Raw genomic sequence first — 8,521 nt, 5'->3', positions numbered from 1 at the left:
ATTGCTCATCAGATTAACTTAAAGTGTCCAGAAATGGGATAAATAAAATATGTGATAAAGTAAATAATAATGAATATATCAATGAGCTGATTCCTTAAATAGTAGGAAAATGTTCATATTTCAAAGAAATGTCTAAAAATAACTTTGATAGTCTCTGCATGACAATTAGAACTGCTAACTGTATCTGTAACATGATAAATACATGAGCTTTCTTTATGAGGAAAACACCTTAATACTATAGTCTTGAAGGTCCCTTTTCTCTGAAGTTTACCTTCCCTCAGATACAAGGATGGGGTCCTAGCAGCTCTGTTTTTGATTGAGTCCTGTTATCGCTGCCCTCCTACCTGCAACATTTATTTGGATCATAGGGGATGCCTGATCCAGATTGGACTTATCAGACCCTGTCTTACAGAAATGTTAACTGGGAGCTAAGACAGCATAACTCAATCTAGACTGATATCATGAACAAATGTAATTTAAACCAGAGAGTTATGAAATCAGCCACCTTCCAGCATGTGCATGGAAAAACAGTAAAAGGCAGCCTATGGAGGGAGAAGAGTGGAACAGACATGCAGTGGGAGACAATGATCAAGAATATACATGTTCCCCAGGTAGACCCAGCAAGTATCCTCTTCATGGAAGCACTTCCTCAAACATTTTGAAATTCATTTACCACATATTTGAAATTTGTTTGTAATACATTAACATCGATTTGTAAGACTGACAGGTTGAATCGGCCTGAGTGTGACTATCATTTCCCCGTACCATCTTCTCTTATTTTAAGAAACCGTTGAGTGTAATCTTAATATTCTTTTTATCCTTAGTGCTCTATGTGCACATCATCTAATCTTCCTGAAGTAGAAATTAAAATCACCATTCATCTTTTACAGCTGATGAAACAAAGATTTAGGGCCTGTATAGGACTCTCCCAAATTCATGGAACTGATTGTGAGTGGTCAAACTGAGGCTCCTTCAGATTCCTAAGACTTCACCCTTAACCGTTATGTTATGCTTGAATCTGGGGTAGCAACCAGTATCTTCCATAAAGGGGGAAAGATGTTTGTCCCTCATCTATAGTAACAGTAAGTTCAGCTTACTCTGCATATTATGCGTGGTGTTCTGAGCTCTGATTTACAGCGTGAGGTCTGTAGTAGGTAGTGATCAGGCAGGCTGTGTGTTCTCAGCAAAACTGGACACAAACACACACAGAGACACACACGTGTGTGTATACTATAGAAGAGGGTGTAAGAAGGACTGTTTAGCAGAAGCAGAAAATGCTTATTCCCTTTCAGTTCAGTTTAGTCGCTCAGTTGTGTCCGACTCTTTGCGACCCCATGAACCGCAGCACACCAGGCCTCCCTGTCCATCACTGACTCCCGGGGTCCACCCAAACCCATGTCCACTGTGTTGGTGATGCCATCCAACCATCTCATCCTCTGTTTTCCCCTTCTCCTCCTGCCCTCAATCTTTCCCAGCATCAGGGTCTTTTCCAATGAGTCAGCTCTTCGCATCAGGTGGCCAAAGTATTGGAGTTTCAGCCTCAGCATCAGTCCTTCCAATGAACACCCAGGACTGATCTCCTTTAGGATGGACTGGTTGGATCTCCTTGCAGTCCAAGGGACTCTCAAGAGTCTTCTCCAACACCACAGTTCAAAAGCATCAATTTTTCGGCACTCAGCTTTCTTCACAGTCCAACTCTCACATCCATACATGACCACTGGAAAAACCATAGCCTTGACTAGATGGACCTTTGTTGGCAAAGTAATGTCTCTGCTTTTTAACATGCTGTCTAGGTTGGTCATAACTTTCCTTCCAAGGGGTAAGCGTCTTTTAATTTCATGACTGCAATCACCATCTGCAGTGATTTTGGAGCCCAGAAAAATAAAGTCAACCACTGTTTCCCCACCTATTTGCCATGAAGTGATGGGACCGGATGCCATGATGTTAGTTTTCTGAATGTTGAGCTTTAAGCCAACTTTTTCACTCTCCTCTTTCACTTTCATCAAGAAGCTCTTTAGTTCTTCTTCACTGTCTGCCATAAGGGTGGTGTCATCTGCATATCTGAGGTTACTGATATCTCTCCCAGCAATCTTGATTCCACCTTATGCTTCCTCCAGCCCAGTGTTTCTCATGATGTAGTTAACATTATTTTACTCCATCCTATCCATGAGAGAGTAACGTTAAAATTGAATGTCATATAGTGCTTCATAGGAAGGCATTGTAAAAGAGTGTTTGTGTTATAGGAAAGGCCTACAAACATAGCAAAAATAAATGCCTAGGAAGAGATGCCACAAGGCTACATATATTGATTCCAGACAAAGTTAAAATATTTATGTAAAACACCATATGGTTTATCAGAGGACACAAGCCTAAAAGCAGTTAGTTCAGGCTTCATAGAGATTTTACTGACTCTGAGGAATGGGTTCCAGTTGAAAATTGATTCAGGGCCCCAAAACATATCAGTAAACTTACTGCTGAAAGTTCACCACAAATTGCGAGTTTTGGATGTTTGTATGTACTTTATTTAACCTGGGGAAATCTCATTACAGGCATTTTACATTTTACCCTTTTGGAAGGGCTCAAAGGAAATAGAAGTTTGCTCTAGAAAGGAGCTGAAAGGGAATACTTATGGGTAGTGGTCAGCAGTAATAGGCTTGCACTATTGTTTGTGTGCTGGGTAAGCAGGAAATGTCAAAGATTAGTTTTGTGAACTTGAATGGCACTGACCCGCTTCAGTGATACCTGGGAAGTGAAATGGAGTTGTCAGCATAAAAAGAGAGGACCAGTTCTTCCATCTCTCCACTTAATTATAGATTTTTATCCAATCAATACAATATGCCAAGAAATCCTGAATTATCATTTTTTTTTAAATTAAGGGCAAAGCGCTTGGGTTACAGGAAGAGAGGGAGAGGAGAGAAATGTTTTGCTGACTTTCTTCATCCTTTAGAAAATAGTTGCTCTTTGCTTTTTTTCTTTTAAATTGGATTTTCAAACTCGGGTGGAAAAGCCAAGATGGTCCATCAGTTCCTCTCTCCTTATTCCCTTCTGTGTGAAAAGACTTTTGAAAAATTCCTTGTGTTCAAGAGAAGATTCCCATTGCTTTTGGCTATGTATTTCCATTCAGTTCAGTTCAGTAACTCAGTCATCCCCAACTCTTTGTGACCCCATGGACTGCAGCATGCCAGGCTTCCCTGTCCATCACCATCTCCCAAAGCTTACTCAAACTCACGTCCATCAAGTCAGTGATGCCATCCAACCATCTCATCCTCTGTTGTCCCCTTCTCCTCCTGCCTTCAGTCTTTCCCAGCATCAGGGTCTTTTCCAGTGAGTCAGTTCTTTGCATCAGGTGGCCAAATTATTGGAGCTTCAGCTTCAGCATCAGTCCTTCCAATGAATATTCAGGACTGATTTCCTTTAGGATGGACTGGTTGGATCTCCTTGCAGCCCAACGGCCTCTCAAGAGTCTTCCCCAATACCACAGTTCAAAAGCATCAATTATTTGGCACTCAGCTTTCTTTATAGTTCAACTCTCATATCCATACATGACTACTGGAAAAACCATAGATTTGACTAGACAGAACTTTGTTGGCAAAGTAATGTCTCTGCTTTTTAACATGCTGTCTAGATTGGTCATAGCTTTTCTTCCAAGGAGCAAGCATCTTAATTTCATGGCTGCAGTCACCATCTGCAGTGATTTTGGAGCCCCCCAAAAATAAAGTCTGTCACTGTTTCCATTGTTTCCAATGTATTTCCTTTAAGATAGAATTATTCACTCTGAGCCCCTCAAGGTTGTTGATTGTAGATATCTGGTTGGCTACATTTGAAATCTGTTAGCACCAGTGATGTACTCCAGGTGCATCTGAGTGTGAAAGCTGTTAAAGCTATTGGTTCAAATGACCTTGATATTGGGTCTCTTTATGACTGCTGCTCAAATTTGCTACTTTGCTGATTTCTCCCTGCTTTATCTAGTTGCTGCTGACTGTTCAAAAGCTGGCCGTGTTTGATATGCTTCCCATTTTAAAAAAGTAAAATTACATCAATTCCCTGTAGAATCCTATGTTTTTACCATCCCTATTAAATAAACATCTAGAGGAAGTGTTTAATTTGCTTATTATAGTCAGCTCTTATCCTAGTAAAGTACATCTCATTGGAGACTCTTCTTAATAATGGAAAATTCACTGCCCTGATAGGAGGTTCTGTCAGTCGATTTTTCCTATTTATCGGTTAAGATGCTTTGGGTAATATAATACTCAGCAAATAATGACTTAAATATTTATTTCATATTGTGCAGTGTTCAGAGGTAGGAGATTCCTGGGTGTTCTTGTTGGGTCCATTATTTTCTGGACATAGCACATATGAAACATGAAGAGTAATCTTTGGTTCTCCCTACCCAATCCTCTTTCCTTTTTTCTCTTAAATGTATTAGCTGTGAGCAGTGGTCAAGGATTTCTCTGACTACTCTTGATCTTCTACTCTTTTTCTTTCATAGGTGTTCATGTGGGTGCCAGGCACAAACAACAAATCATCACCTCCTTCTCCTCTTCCCTTTCCTCTTCCTCCTCTTCCTGCTTATTTACTAATGGCACAAGAAAGAAATTTTTTCCATGTGCAGAATTAATCATATTTAACTAATTGTCTTTCTCTTTTTACATTTTCATGTAGATATTTGTCTTTTCCTAAAAAGAAGACAATTCCGAATTTTGCAAGTAAGACAAAAGAACTAACAAATTTTAATTCTATACAAGTGCAGATTTCTGTGATATTCTCCAGTTTCTTGAAAAAGAAGGTAAAATGTTCAAGTCTTAGATGTAATACATATACCATCTCTATTATTCATACATCAAATACTTTTTATTATAAAAGTAAGAGAACTTCATAATTGATTGTTCTCCCCAACTTTTCTCTCCGGAGACAGCCATTATTAATGTTTTGGTGTATTCTGGCAAATTTGTCCCTAAGTACTGACAAACATGTATGAGATATTTATACACAATTATAGTCAGTGGTTTTAAATAAAACTGCAATCATATTCTTCAGCAGTACTGCAACATCTTTTTTTTTTCTTTTAAGAGTAACATCTGATAATTTTTGACTTTTTATTTTGATACGAGTTAGAAACCTCATGGTGAAATCCATGTAATGATACAAACAAAAACCAAGAAGAACTGGAGTTCCCATTATTCACAGGTAAAAGTATGACAAAAAAGGATCTCTGAGTTGAAAGCCTTGCTCTGTTCTTTCCTTTCTTTTTTTTATTAACAGTTTTAATGAGGTATTATCTATGTACAAAGAATGGCACATGTTTAATGTGTACAATTTGAGTTTGGATATATGCAAACACTCATACTCTCATCACAAACAAATAGACACATCCAACAACTAAACTTTTCTATGTTCCTTTGTTTGTTTGGTTTTTTTGTTTTGTTTGTGGTAAGAATGCTTAACATTTTTCTTATTATTGAACAGAAGGTGAGGTGTAGGCCAGTAGATGTTACCAAAGCAAGGAACAGAAATGCTTTCTTTTGATCAATGAAAATAAAACAGTGTACTTATTTCCCTTCCTTCTTTCTTCCTTTATTCATTCCCTTATTAATTCATTTAGATACTTACTGTGCTCCTACTATGTCCCATAGGCATTGTTTTTAGAGCTTAAAAGGCAGTGGTGGAAAAGGGACAAGTTTCTTATTAATGATTTTTACATTTTAGAAGGTAAAACAAGAGATGCTCCTATTTAGAACACCTTCAATTACAGTGCTTCTTGAATTGATTTCTTCAGTTATTGAAAAATTATGTTCAACATCATTTAAAAAACTTCATTGAAATATAGTTGATTTGCAATGTTTTGTTAGCTTGTGGTGTGTAGCAAAGTGATTCAGTTATACATATATTTTTATATTCTTATCCATTATGGTTTATTACAGGATATTGAATATAGTTGCTTGTGCTATACAGTAGGACCTAATTGTTTATCTATTTTATATATAGTAGTGTGTTTCTTTTAACCCCAAATTCTTATTTCATCTCCCCCTTTCCCCTTTGGTAACCATAAATTTGTTTTCTACATCTGTGACTCAATTTCTGTTTTATAAATAGGATCATTTGGGTCATTTTTGGAGTCCACATATAAGTGATATCATATGATATTTGTCTTTCTCTGACTTACTTCACTAAGTATGATAACCTCAGGTCCATCCATGTTGCTGCCAATGGTATTATTTCTTTCTATGGCTGAGTGATATTCCATTGTATATATGTAGCACATCTTCTTTATCCATTCATCTAGATTGCTTCCATGCCTTCAGTTCAGTTCAGTTCAGTCGCTCAGTCATGTCTGACTCTTTGCACCCCTATGGACTGCAGCACACCAGGCCTCCCTGTCCATTGCCAACTCCAGGAGTTGACTCAAACTCATATCCACTGAGTCGGTGATGCCATCCAACCATCTCATTCTCTGTTGTCCCCTTCTCCTCCTGCCCTCAATCTTTCCCAGCATCACGGTCTTTTCAAATGAGTCAGTTCTTCATATCAGGTGGCCAAAGTATTGGAGTTTCAACTTCAACATCAGTCCTTCCAATGAATATTCAGGCCTGATTTCCTTTAGGATGGACTGGTTGGATCTCCTTGCAGTCCAAGGGACTCTCAAGAGTCTTCTCCAACACCACAGTTCAAAAGCATCAATTCTTCAGTGCTCAGCCTTCTTTATAGTCCAACACTCACATCCATACATGACTACTGGAAAAACCAGAGCTTTGACATGTCTTGGTTATTGTAAATAGTGATCCTATGAACACTAGCTGCATGTATCTTTTTGAATTAGCATTTTCTCCAGATATATCAAAATAATTTTTATTATTATAGTTAAGGCAGTGTTATTTTGTATAAATTTTAGAAAATAAAATAATTAAGACCAGTTTTAACTATATAATGCATAAAACTACTACTATCATTTATGTGTGCCTGTGTGTATCCAGCTCATCTGTTTTATTCTATATTGATAAATGGACAGATATAACTTTCTAAAAACAAAAGAGATGATTTTATAAACTACTTTCCTTTAAATATTCTTTAAGAACATGATTTCTGCTATTCCAAGGCAGGAATAGATAAACTGCAGTTTATTTAACTAGGACCCTATCATTGGACTTTGAAAGTTTTTTCAAAAATTAACTATTTTAATTAATATCGTAAATAGCCTTGTATATACATTTTGGTGCGTGTTTGTGTGTTTGTGTGTGTGTATATATATATATTTATATATATAATTATTTCCTTATGGTAAATTCCTAGATTTGATATTACTGGGTCCAAGTCTATTAAAGCATATACACTTTTTATGCATAATCTCAACTATTCCTCCAAGGAATATAATTTTGCAAAATTATAATTTATTAATGTTCATTTTCCTGCATCACTACTAGTATTAGGTATTCCCTGGGAATTTCCTGGCAGTCCAGTTGTTAGGACTCATCACTTTCACTGACAAGGGCCCAGGTTGAATTCCTGGTTGGCGAACTAAGATCCCAGTTTTTTCCTTATTACAGCCAATTTTTCTAGAGAAAAAAGTTCTCTCACTGGTTTAATTTTCATTCATTTGATTATAGAGAAGTTAAGCACTTTACATGTGTATTCACTTATCTGTTTGCTAAATTGTATTTTACATTTCTGTCCATATTTCTATTTGGGAATTCATCCTTTATATTTTGTTTGTAAAAAACCTCTGTATATTAAAACTAAGTGACTATGAATATATGATATATTTTAAATCATTTTTCTGGTGTTTCCTTTGTCTTTTATAGTATTTTTGGCATTTCATGTTTACATTGCTAAACCTATTGATATTTACCTTGAATTTTCTGTGCTTTCTTCTATGTTTAAATTTCTTCCATCTTGATATCAGAAATTATATTCCTTACAAGCTTGAAGTTATTTTTTATAAAAAGCAAAAAAAAATTAATATAGTAGGAGAGTTATGGTTGATCAGTTGTCTTGGTATGTTTGATATATTTTTTAATTAAAAAAATTGTTTTGGGGAACTTCCCAGGTTGTTCAGTGGTTAATACTCCACACTTCCAATGCAAGGGACATGGGTTTGATCCCTGGTAAGCAAACAAAGATCCTACAAGCTGTGAGCCATGACCCCCCGCCCCAATTTTGGTTGGGGGGTAGATTGTTCTTCACTGATTAAAAAATTCCACCTTTTATTTGCTTTTTATATTAACACACAGAAACCCTTGCATTCCTATACACTAACAATGAGAAAAAAGAAAGAGAAATTAAGGAAACAATACCATTTACCATTGCAACAAAAAGAATAAAATACTTAGGAGTATATCTACCTAAAGAAATGAAAGACCTATACATAGAAAACTATAAAACACTGATGAAAGAAATCAAAGAGGACACAAATAGATGGAGAAATATACCGTGTTCATATACCGTGTTCATGGATTGGAAGAATGGCGTATTACTACCCCAAAGCAATCTTATACATTCAATGCAATCCCTATCAAGCTACCAATGG

Source organism: Cervus canadensis, chromosome X (assembly GCF_019320065.1).
Source record: "Cervus canadensis isolate Bull #8, Minnesota chromosome X, ASM1932006v1, whole genome shotgun sequence".
NCBI classification, from domain to species: domain Eukaryota; kingdom Metazoa; phylum Chordata; class Mammalia; order Artiodactyla; family Cervidae; genus Cervus; species Cervus canadensis.
Note: the sequence above shows the minus strand (reverse complement) of the source record.